The 12,937-nt window shown below is 38.3% G+C and overlaps 1 non-coding gene across 1 annotated transcript; it reads left to right on the top strand.

The window, feature by feature from the left end:
• Positions 1–1,807: 1,807 nt before the first annotated feature.
• LOC125174183 (U6 spliceosomal RNA) lies at positions 1,808–1,910 on the top strand. Its single transcript, XR_007155311.1, has one exon. It is a non-coding gene; the product is annotated as a U6 spliceosomal RNA (small nuclear RNA).
• The last annotated feature ends 11,027 nt before the right edge of the window (positions 1,911–12,937 follow it).

The raw sequence follows: 12,937 nt of genomic DNA, 5'->3' as shown, positions 1-12,937 counted from the left end.
GGGGGAGGGGCAGAGAGAGAGAAGGAGACACAGAATCAGAAACAGGCTCCAGGCTCTGAGCCATCAGCCCAGAGCCTGACGCGGGGCTCGAACTCACGGACCGCGAGATCGTGACCTGGCTGAAGTCGGATGCTTAACCGACTGCGCCACCCAGGCGCCCCTGTTCACTTCTTTTTAAAGGGAAATACAATGTATTGATATTGTTTTGTGGTGAATCATGACTTTACTCTGAAGAAGTTATTATCCCCCAAACCTTTCTTAAGAAACAAATGAGCAAGTAAACAGATCTCAGTCTGAAGCTTTTTTTTTTAAATAAGTAGATATTCACACATGAAAAACATTGTAGCAAAAAGCCCACCCTGGATTGAAGTGTCATCCAGGACAACTCCCCTCCCACTACCCTCAAAACTGTTTTTTCAGAGGATAACTGAGTCTGTCGCTAGAAAACATGTCTAAGACTGAATCAGGAGACCTAAGAATGCTATAAAAATATGCTGTAACCACACACTAGAAAGCACCAAAGCAATGCAATGAAAAAAAAAAGTAGTTCCCAGCTTAGTTTAGAAATATGCAAACTAATAAAGATGCCAACTTTGGGGAGTTACCACTTAAAGAGACATTCTAGCACATTCACTAATTCAGAATAGAAAAAGTTCATCTCAAAAAATATATAGATGCTAGAATTATAATTGATAATTATAATAGATAATTGAAAAAATTGAAGAAATATACTTTTATGTTTTGCAATCACTTATGTAATGTAGGAAATTAGGTTCAAGAATATGCACTAATATTTCCTCTTACATCTCTACTCTTGAAATAAGCTCATGGCAATACTGGTACAATCAGAGATTAAAAGATTTGGAAAGCAATTACAATTACTTTGTATAGGAAAACATGTTTAAAACTCATGTGTATCACATTTTTCACAGATATTCAGAGTCTTTAAAATTGCAAAATTGTACATCACATAAAAATTGTAGGTCACCTCTAACCCCAACAGCATTTGTGGGGGTAAGAGGTATGTTGAAGGAATTTTGTTAAGTGTTGGCAATAACAAGAATATTTCAAAAAAGTACTTAAGAGAAGTGGCCTATCTTTCTAGGTATTCAACTCATACAATAATTTAAGCAATATGGAAATGGTGCAAAGATTGAAAAATAAAACACTGGAAGAAAAAATATTTCAGAAAATATCTAGTTTATATGAAAATGAAGATTTTAATAAAGGAAACATTTACACAATAAAGGAAAACATGTGCCTTTTAACTTAAAAACTTAGACTATATTTAAATACCTGGGAAAATAAATAAAATGTTAATTCTTATTTGATCTATTAATATTCAGATAGTTGGTATTTTGGTTACTACATCTGTTAGAAACAAAATATTTATAGATGAAGCAATTAAGTTTAAAATATTTCTTTTGGATATATATGATAATATCTGACATTAACCAATGAAATATCTATTATTTAAATATTTCAAATGCTTTTCTAAAAAAAAGCAATGAGGTTTTTCAGAAAATCTTTGCTGTAATGGTGAAACTAACTTATAAATTATTAATAAAATGCTGGTGCCAGAGCCTCAGAAAAATACACATTACCTGATAAGTGTCTTAGCCCTGTCCTCTCTTCTACCACACATTTCTTCTGTTTCCCATTTTGATTGGGCGAGTCATTGTGGTATAACATTTTTTGTCATTGTTATTTCAGAGTCTTTCAACAGCAAATAACATGTTCTCTCTTCTTGGAGTGCTTTCCATATAGATAATCCATCACCATATTTACATTAAATAATGAGAAAGTAGCGCTCACTTTGGCAGCACATATACTAAAATTGGAACAATACAGAGATGAGCATGGCCCTGTGCAAGGGTGACATGCAAATTCGTGAAGCTTCCACATTTTTTGTTTTACACTTGAAACTAATGTAACATTGTGGCAACTATTTTTCATTAAAAATATAATAATGGGAAAGTAATAAGATGACATCATATATTTGAAACCACATTTCCATGCTGAGGAGCTGTAGACTCTGTGATTAGAGAAGAATTTTTAGAACATGTTAATTCTGGAGAAATTTGTGGATTATCTCCATAGAATCTAAAAAAGAATCTATAAATGTCCATCAAACACAATGGCATTCATTAGAAGTACTGACTGTTTTGCACACAATAAGCAGGTGTTAACTCATATATATTGATATGCTTTTATAATTCTCAGCTTACTTGATATAAAAATAGGCATTTCTACATGTCCTGTTATAATTAGGATATCTTGAATCTCCATTAATAAAATTACATGTAGTAAAGTTATAAAATGAAGAAATGGGTAATTAGGTAGCACTGAATCTAGTAGTTAAGACTTAATTTCATTGATAGCAATTTTAAAGTAAGAACAGGCAATAAATTCAGAGACTCTTCTCTTCCTGATAAGTTTTATGGGCAGGCTCTAAATGCTAAAAATCAAAAATGATATTTTACCAGGAATTAGGGGCAGCACTATTTAAATACTAGTTGACTGAGCCAAGGAAACACATCTTAGGTAAGAACTCTTTCATGCTTTGTAAAATCAGATCTGTGAAAAGGAAGAAATAGCCTGAATTACTGATAATTACAAAACTTAGAATATTTGGTAGATTAAGAGTTACATAAACTGGGGCGCCTGGGTGGCTCAGTCGGTTAAGCCTACAACTTCAGCTCAGGTCATGATCTCATGGCTTGTGGGTTCCAGCATAGCATCAGGCTCTGTGCTGACAGCTCAGGGCCTAGAGCTTCCTTTGGATTCTGTCTCCCTCTCTGCTCCTCCCCTGCTTGCACTCTGTTTCTTTCTCAAAGATAAATAAATATTAAAAAAAAATTAAAAAAGAGTTACAGAAACTTTTAAGAAACTTTGGAAACACTTTAAGAAATAAGACGAAATGCTGAGCTACGTGAAATGAGCATCTGGAATTGGCAGAAACAAAGTAACCCAGCCTTTGAGGAAAAAGGTGAAAGGAACAAAAAGATGTTATTACCTTGGCAAGGTGTACTGACTGATCTCTGAGGATAGAAACTGTATTTGTTTTGATTAATGTAATTAGGTGCCCCCCACCCCTGTAATAAGAGCATTGAGCATATCACCTTTAGAAAAGTTGAATTCCTGATGTTGCTCATTCTTTTGTAAAATAGGGTCCTATCTGGTATCCAATCTCACATGTTTAGCTAGCAGTTATGGTAGAAGAATCTGGCTTCCACACGGGCACAATGAAGATGGAAGACTGTATTTTAATTATTCTTCAGTGTGAATACACTTTCCTTGCTTAGGAGAGACACAGTATAAACGTTTTCATCTCACCCCTTAAATTCTCTTTTCTATTGAGAACAACGAGAGCAATTGAAATCAACATATTTATCCTGCCTTGACTCACCCCTCACCATTCCTCAACTGGACTATTTTAAGAGCTGTCAAACATGATGCTTTGCTTTTAATTCTAGCGGATATGATCTGGCCACTACCCTTGCACTGTTTTGTTTTTCTGAAACAGGAATCTGACCATGTTACTCTCATGAATAAAATCATTCATTGCCTTTTTACTAGCATGAAGTAAAATTCATGAGCAAAGCCTGCCACAATCTGTTCATTTAGCTCTTTACTGCATTTGTACACTCTTGTTCTCCTCTTCTCCACTTGCCTTGTGTTCCTGAGAACCCAAATTTCTTATCCATCGCTAGGAGTCATGCTATTTTCCACCACCTACAATGAGAAAGCAATTACTCCTTCAAATATCCCTATGATTTACATTATTCTTAACACTTGCCCCTCCCCTGGAGTCTAACTCAGAGTGAGTAGATCTTTCATTAAGATGTCTGTTGGAAATACCACCTTCTATTTTTTTGTAATGTAATTTCAGGGACCTTACCCTCTTTTTCCTTTTTCTCTGTCTATGCCCTTTTCTTTTTTATAATAGCTAAAAAATTCTTATGATAATCAAGTTTTCACCCGCATATTGTGTATCCCTCTACATATCATCTGATTGGTGCAAAGAGAAAAAATGGGATTGTCTCCTCCACTAGATTTTATGATGCTTGTTTTAATCCATCCTAAGATTGCAGTAGCTTTTTTTTTTTTTTTGGCAACCATAATTTCTCATTGGTTCATACATACATACGTATATGCAGTAAAATAAGACACAATTTTTTGATGAGTAATAATTGTTTTGTAATATAAAGACTTTGATTAATCAAAGAAAGCATGCATTATCTCAAGTGTGCTCTGAGAGGCTAACCAAGTAAGTACTTCCTTTTTAAAATACTTTTGTTCAACCATCGATTTATTCATTAGCCATTTTGAGACATCTATTCTATGTGCATTGCAGAAGGATTTTTTTCCCTAAGTGGTTCGACAGCTAAATCAGATAATTGAATAAAAACATAATTATCCAAGGGAAAGCTTTTATTTTGTTGTGTGTTATCTAAATCACTGTAAGCAAATAGGATTTTTTAGTATTCTGAATAAAATAGAGTTGTTTGTGTTTACTCTGATAGACTTCTTGTAAATTATTTCTCATGACCTTTGCATTATAAAGAGCACTAATGAAGAACTTGTTGCCAAGAAGCAAGGCAAAGGAACATTTCAGGGATTGTAGATTATTGAAAAAGAAACCCAGTAGCATTGCTAATATATTAAAGATCACCTTACCATACAAGGAAGCAAAAAACTATTTTTTGAGAAGACATCCAATCTTCCATTCAACTGTAAAAAAAAGAAATTCTCAAACATGACTGCTTGAGTCTTGCTTTCTGGTTCCACTCTCCACCTTTCTCTCATTCTAATATTTATTAATCTGCTCTAGGGTCTATCTGTTCCATCTGTATTCATACACCACAGATTTAATGGTTCTTCAGCAATGTCAACAGTATGACCATATATCTAAGAGCAGGGAATATTGCAGATTAAATGAAAAGACTTGGAGATAGGTTTGAGTTCTATGATTTATCAACTACAGTTTTGGACATGTGGCTTGACCAGAAAAAATATACATTTCCTCATTGGTAAAATTGGGGAATAATACCAAATCATCATGTTATTATGAAGTTTAAGTAAACTAAGTAAATATTATATAGTAGCTGATGTTTTAATTATTACTATTATCGTCATTCTCAGTATCCAGTGTAGAAAATGCATTTGTTCCATTGTGCCGTAATGGCTTGATAATGTCTATCCCAGCAATTAACTTTCCTTAACATATAATGTGCACATATATTGATTTGTTATCTACCTTGCTCCTATACTTTTAACACTAGCATGCCTCTTCTTCTCAGACCTGCCATTCCTGCCATTTTCATCAACAACTTTTCTCAAGGAGTTGCCATGTTCTTACATGTCCGTGGTCATTTGGTTTAACAATAGGAATCTTACTTGAGTTTAAAATTCATTTAAAGCTACTCTGAAGTTTTTTGGATCTTTCAGCTTTTTGTTTGTTTTCGTCTGCATACCTAAGTTTAGAAGAGTACTTTGCCTAATGTGGTTACTAAGAATTTTATAAATTTTGTTAAAAAAGTGATTGAAGGAAGATGGCGGCGTAGGAGGACGCTGGGCTCACTGCGCGTCCTGCTGATCACTTAGATTCCGCCTACACCTGCCTAAATAACCCAGAAAACCGTGAGAGGATTAGCAGAATGGAGTCGCCGGAGCCAAGCGCAGACCAGAGGCCCACGGAAGAGGGTAGGAAGGGCGGCGAGGCGGTGCGCGCTACACGGACTGGCGGGAGGGAGCCGGGGCGGAAGGGCGGCTCGCCGGCCAAGCAGAGCCCCCGAGTCTGGCTTGCAAAAGCGGAGAGGCCTGACGGACTGTGTTCTGACAGCAAGCGCGACTTAGCGTCTGGGAGGTCATAAGTTAACAGCTCTGCTCGGAAAGTGGGAAGGCTGGAGGACAAAGGGAGGGAGAGCTGCTGAGCCCCCGGACGACAGAGCTCAGTTTGGTGGGGAACAAAGGCACTGGCCAGCGCCATCTCCCCCGCCCATCCCCCAACCAAAATCCCAAAGAGAACCAGTTCCTGCCAGGGAACTTGCTCACTCCACCCAAACACCCAACTCTGCGCTTCTGCGAGGCCAAACCTCCGGCAGCAGATCTGACTCCCTCCCGCTGCCACAGGGCCCCTCCTGAAGTGGATCACCTAAGGAGAAGCGAGCTAAGCCTGCCCCTCCTGCCCCTGTGCACCTTGCCTACCCACCCCAGCTAATATGCCAGATCCCCAGCATCACAAGCCCGGCAGTGTGCAAGTAGCCCAGACAGGCCACGCCACCCCACAGTGAATCCCGCCCCTAGGAGAGGGGAAGAGAAAGCACACACCAGTCTGACTGTGGCCCCAGCGGTGGGCTGGGGGCAGACATCAGGTCGGACTGCGGCCCCGCCCACCAACTCCAGTTATACACCACAGCACAGGGGAAGTGCCCTGCAGGTCCTCACCACGCCAGGGACTATCCAAAATGACCAAGCGGAAGAATTCCCCTCAGAAGAATCTCCAGGAAATAACAACAGCTAATGAGCTGATCAAAAAGGATTTAAATAATATAACAGAAAGTGAATTTAGAATAATAGTCATAAAATTAATCGCTGGGCTTGAAAACAGTATACAGGACAGCAGAGAATCTCTTGCTACAGAGATCAAGGGACTAAGGAACAGTCACGAGGAGCTGAAAAACGCTTTAAACGAAATGCATAACAAAATGGAAACCACCACAGCTCGGCTTGAAGAGGCAGAGGAGAGAATAGGTGAACTAGAAGATAAAGTTATGGAAAAAGAGGAAGCTGAGAAAAAGAGAGATAAAAAAATCCAGGAGTATGAGGGGAAAATTAGAGAACTAAGTGATACACTAAAAAGAAATAATATACGCATAAGTGGTATCCCAGAGGAGGAAGAGAGAGGGAAAGGTGCTGAAGGGGTACTTGAAGAAATCATAGCTGAGAACTTCCCTGAACTGGGGAAGGAAAAAGGCATTGAAATCCAAGAGGCACAGAGAACTCCCTTCAGACGTAACTTGAATCGATCTTCTGCACGACATATCATAGTGAAACTGGCAAAATACAAGGATAAAGAGAAAATTCTGAAAGCAGCAAGGGGTAAACGTGCCCTCACATATAAAGGGAGACCTATAAGACTCGTGACTGATCTCTCTTTTGAAACTTGGCAGGCCAGAAAGAATTGGCACGAGATTTTCAGGGTGCTAGACAGAAAAAATATGCAGCCGAGAATCCTTTATCCAGCAAGTCTGTCATTTAGAATAGAAGGAGAGATAAAGGTCTTCCCAAACAAACAAAACCTGAAGGAATTTGTCACCACTAAACCAGCCCTACAAGAGATCCTAAGGGGGACCCTGTGAGACAAAGTCTCAGAGACATCACTACAAGCATAAAACATACAGACATCACAATGACTCTAAACCCGTATCTTTCTATAATAACACTGAATGTAAATGGATTATATGCGCCAACCAAAAGACATAGGGTATCAGAATGGATAAAAAAACAAGACCCATCTATTTGCTGTCTACAAGAGACTCATTTTAGACCTGAGGACACCTTTAGATTGAGAATGAGGGGATGGAGAACTATTTATCATGCGACTGGAAGCCAAAAGAAAGCTGGAGTAGCCATACTTATATCAGACAAACTAGACTTTAAATTAAAGGCTGTAACAAGAGATGAAGAAGGACATTATATAATAGTTACAGGGTCTATCCACCAGGAAGAGCTAACAATTATAAATGTCTATGCGCCGAATACCGGAGCCCCCAAATATATAAAACAATTACTCATAAACATAAGCAACCTTATTGATAAGAATATGGTTAATTGCAGGGGACGTTAACACCCCACTTACAGAAATGGATAGATCATCTAGACACACAGTCAATAAAGAAACAAGGGCCCTGAATGAGACATTGGATCAGATGGACTTGACAGATATATTTAGAACTCTGCATCCCAAAGCAACAGAATATACTTTCTTCTCGAGTGCACATGAAACGCCCAGAGTCTAAGAGACCCCCCAAAACAAACCACCAGAGTCCAGAGTCAACGCTAAGCAGCAAGGGTCATTTATTGCAGGTTCGAACCTGGACCTCTGCGCCCCCGTTGCCGGTGACGCCAAGAGGCCCTGAGAGAGGTTTTTACACCCCTTTTATAGACAGGTACAAACAAGTCATGGGGAAATCGGGAATTTTCCACAGTTACAGAGCTGCGATTGGTTGGTGTTTAAAGTTGGACACTTAACAGTATTCGATTGGTTCCTGCCTTTAGGTCAGACCACAACCGGGGGTACGGGTATCACAATGATTGATCAGGAATACACGGATGTGCCAAGCAACAATGATTGATCAGGAGTACACGGATGTGCCAAGTAACAATGGTTGATCAGGAGTACACGGATGTGCCAAGTAACAATGGTTGATCAAGAATATACGGATGTGCCAGGCAATAATGATTGATCAGGAATACATGGGCACGCCAAGCAATTGTACAGAAGCGGAACAAGCTGGTTAAGCTTGGTTAGGTTTCAGTTTCCCATAACTTAAGCTTTTAAGTTTCAATTTTCTCAGGCCTCTCACACATGGAACATTCTCCAAGATAGATCATATACTGGGTCACAAAACAGCCCTTCATAAGTTTACCAGAATTGAAATTATACCATGCATACTTTCAGACCACAATGCTATGAAGCTTGAAATCAACCACAGGAAAAAGTCTGGAAAACCTCCAAAAGCATGGAGGTTAAAGAACACCCTATTAACGAATGAGTGGGTCAACCAGGCAATTAGAGAAGAAATTAAAAAATATATGGAAACAAACGAAAATGAAAATACAACAATCCAAACGCTTTGGGATGCAGCGAAGGCAGTCCTGAGAGGAAAATACATTGCAATCCAGGCCTATCTCAAGAAACAAGAAAAATCCCAAATACAAAATCTAACAGGACACCTAAAGGAAATAGAAGCAGAACAGCAAAGGCAGCCTAAACCCAGCAGAAGAAGAAAAATAATAAAGATCAGAGCAGAAATAAACAATATAGATTCTAAAAAAAAACTGTAGAGCAGATCAACGAAACCAAGAGTTGGTTTTTTGAAAAAATAAACAAAATTGACAAACCTCTAGCCAGGCTTCTCCAAAAGAAAAGGGAGATGACCCAAATAGATAAAATCATGAATGAAAATGGAATGATTACAACCAATCCCTCAGAGATACAAACAATTATCAGGGAATACTATGAAAAATTATATGCCAACAAACTGGAAAACCTGGAAGAAATGGACAAATTCCTGAACACCCACACTCTTCCAAAACTCAATCAGGAGGAAATAGAAAGCTTGAACAGACCCATAACCAGCGAAGAAATTGAATCGGTTATCAAAAATCTCTCAACAAATAAGAGTCCAGGACCAGATGGCTTCCCAGGGGAGTTCTACCAGACGTTTAAAGCAGAGATAATACCTGTCCTTCTCAAGCTATTCCAAGAAATAGAAAGGGAAGGAAAACTTCCAGACTCATTCTATGAAGCCAGTATTACTTTGATTCCTAAACCAGACAGAGACCCAGTAAAAAAAGAGAACTACAGGCCAATATCCCTGATGAATATGGATGTAAAAATTCTCAATAAGATACTAGCAAATCGAATTCAACGGCATATAAAAAGAATGATTCACCATGATCAAGTGGGATTCATTCCTGGGATGCAGGGCTGGTTCAACATTTGCAAATCAATCAACGTGATACATCACATTAACAAAAAAAAAGAGAAGAACCATATGATCCTGTCAATCGATGCAGAAAAGGCCTTTGACAAAATCCAGCACCCTTTCTTAATAAAAACCCTTGAGAAAGTCGGGATAGAAGGAACATACTTAAAGATCATAAAAGCCATTTATGAAAAGCCCACAGCTAACATCATCCTCAATGGGGAAAAACTGAAAGCTTTTTCCCTGAGATCAGGAACACGACAGGGATGCCCACTCTCACCGCTGTTGTTTAACATAGTGCTGGAAGTTCTAGCATCAGCAATCAGACAACAAAAGGAAATCAAAGGCATCCAAATTGGCAAAGATGAAGTCAAGCTTTCACTTTTTGCAGATGACATGATATTATCCGTGGAAAATCCGATAGACTCCACCAAAAGTCTGCTAAAACTGATACATGAATTCAGCAAAGTTGCAGGATACAAAATCAATGTACAGAAATCAGTTGCATTCTTATACACTAACAATGAAGCAACAGAAAGACAAATAAAGAAACTGATCCCATTCACAATTGCACCAAGAAGCATAAAATACCTAGGAATAAATCTAACCAAAGATGTAAAGGATCTGTATGCTGAAAACTATAGAAAGCTTATGAAGGAAATTGAAGAAGATTTAAAGAAATGGAAAGACATTCCCTGCTCATGGATTGGAAAAATAAATATTGTCAAAATGTCAATACTACCCAAAGCTATCTACACATTCAATGCAATCCCAATCAAAATTGCACCAGCATTCTTCTCGAAACTAGAACAAGCAATCCTAAAATTCATATGGAACCACAAAAGGCCCCGAATAGCCAAAGGAATTTTGAAGACCAAAGCAGGAGGCATCACAATCCCAGACTTTAGCCTCTACTACAAAGCTGTCATCATCAAGACAGCATGGTATTGGCACAAAAACAGACACACAGACCAATGGAATAGAATAGAAACCCCAGAACTAGACCCACAAACGTATGGCCAACTCATCTTTGACAAAGCAGGAAAGAACATCCAATGGAAAAAAGATAGCCTCTTTACCAAATGGTGCTGGGAGAACTGGACAGCAACATGCAGAAGGTTGAAACTAGACCACTTTCTCACACCATTCACAAAAATAAACTCAAAATGGATAAAGGACCTAAATGTGAGACAGGAAACCATCAAAACCTTAGAGGAGAAAGCAGGAAAAGACCTCTCTGACCTGAGCCGTAGCAATCTCTTACTCGACACATCCCCAAAGGCAAGGGAATTAAAAGCAAAAGTGAATTACTGGGACCTTATGAAGATAAAAAGCTTCTGCACAGCAAAGGAAACAACCAACAAAACTAAAAGGCAACCAACGGAATGGGAAAAGATATTCGCAAATGACATATCGGACAAAGGGCTAGTATCCAAAATCTATAAAGAGCTCACCAAACTCCACACCCGAAAAACAAATAACCCAGTGAAGAAATGGGCAGAAAACTTGAATAGACACTTCTCTAAAGAAGACATCCAGATGGCCAACAGGCACATGAAAAGATGTTCAGCATCGCTCCTTATCAGGGAAATACAAATCAAAACCACACTCAGGTATCACCTCACGCCAGTCAGAGTGGCCAAAATGAACAAATCAGGAGACTATAGATGCTGGAGAGGATGTGGAGAAACGGGAACCCTCTTGCACTGTTGGTGGGAATGCAAATTGGTGCAGCCGCTCTGGAAAGCAGGGTGGAGGTTCCTCAGAAAATTAAAAATAGACCTACCCTATGACCCAGCAATAGCACTGCTAGGAATTTATCCAAGGGATACAGGAGTACTGATGCATAGGGGCACTTGTACCCCAATGTTCATAGCAGCACTCTCAACAATAGCCAAATTATGGAAAGAGCCTAAATGTCCATCAACTGATGAATGGATAAAGAAATTGTGGTTTATATACACAATGGAATACTACGTGGCAATGAGAAAAAATGAAATATGGCCTTTTGTAGCAATGTGGATGGAACTGGAGAGTGTGATGCTAAGTAAGATAAGTCATACAGAGAAAGACAGATACCATATGGTTTCACTCTTATGTGGATCCTGAGAAACTTAACAGGAACCCATGGGGGAGGGGAAGGAAAAAAAAAAAAAGAGGTTAGAGTGGGAGACAGCCAAAGCATAAGAGACTGTTAAAAACTGAGAACAAACTGAGGGTTGATGGGGGGTGGGAGGGAGGAGAGGGTGGGTGATGTGTATTGAGGAGGGCACCTTTTGGGATGAGCACTGGGTGTTGTATGGAAACCAATTTGACAATAAATTTCATATATAAAAAAAAGTGATTGAATATATCAAATATAGTTAAAAGATCTTGTTTGTATAAATTTTATGATTAGGCAATTCGCTGTGGCTTGTTACCTTTTATTCTTTTATATATTATGCCAATTTTTGTAGCTTTCTTTAGGTACAAGAATTTAATTTTCTCCTTTATCACAGTAATGTATGAATCTCAAATTACATTCAAATAGGACACTTAGAATTTATTGGTATTATATAAACTATACAGTAAACAAGTAAAGAGTGAATTTTCTCCAAACTATAAAAATTTGAATCTTTATATTAGGCAAGAATGATATAAATCATATAGATAAGGGACTGAAGACACAGGGAAATATTGAGATAAAAGGGAATTTCTAAATCTTTGACTTCCAGTCTGTTTTACTCAAAAACTTTGCCTTTTGTGTATTTCATTCACAAAAATAAAAAAGGGACTTCAATCCATGAGAAATATGAACAAAATTGGGGTTTGACAGTCAATTGATTATGATTGATTGGTGACTTCATCATTAGCAATTTGATCATTGTTTTCCAGTTCCCACAGTCTGCTTGTCCAGCTCTCCAAGGAATGCTGCTAAAGTAGGCTGTCTCCCTTTTCTCTCCCATCTGCTGGTTTTATTTTTATACTCTAATTATGAAATTATATTCAGAAGAATGGAAAATTTTGCAATATACTATAACTATAGTAAGTTTTTCTTAATCATATGAAACAATGGTCAGTCATGTGGTAGAAGTCATTGGGCAAGATCTCACATGGCCAGGGTTCTTATTCCTACTTTATCAAGAAAAGTAGCTGAGTAACATTTAGTCAGGTATTTTATAACTCTTTTTTTCTGTGATTCCCTCACTTGAAAGATATATATTGGTGCAGATTATGGATAA

Source organism: Prionailurus viverrinus, chromosome C1 (assembly GCF_022837055.1).
Source record: "Prionailurus viverrinus isolate Anna chromosome C1, UM_Priviv_1.0, whole genome shotgun sequence".
Classification (NCBI taxonomy): domain Eukaryota; kingdom Metazoa; phylum Chordata; class Mammalia; order Carnivora; family Felidae; genus Prionailurus; species Prionailurus viverrinus.
Note: the sequence above shows the minus strand (reverse complement) of the source record. Positions and strands in the feature narration are given on the sequence as shown.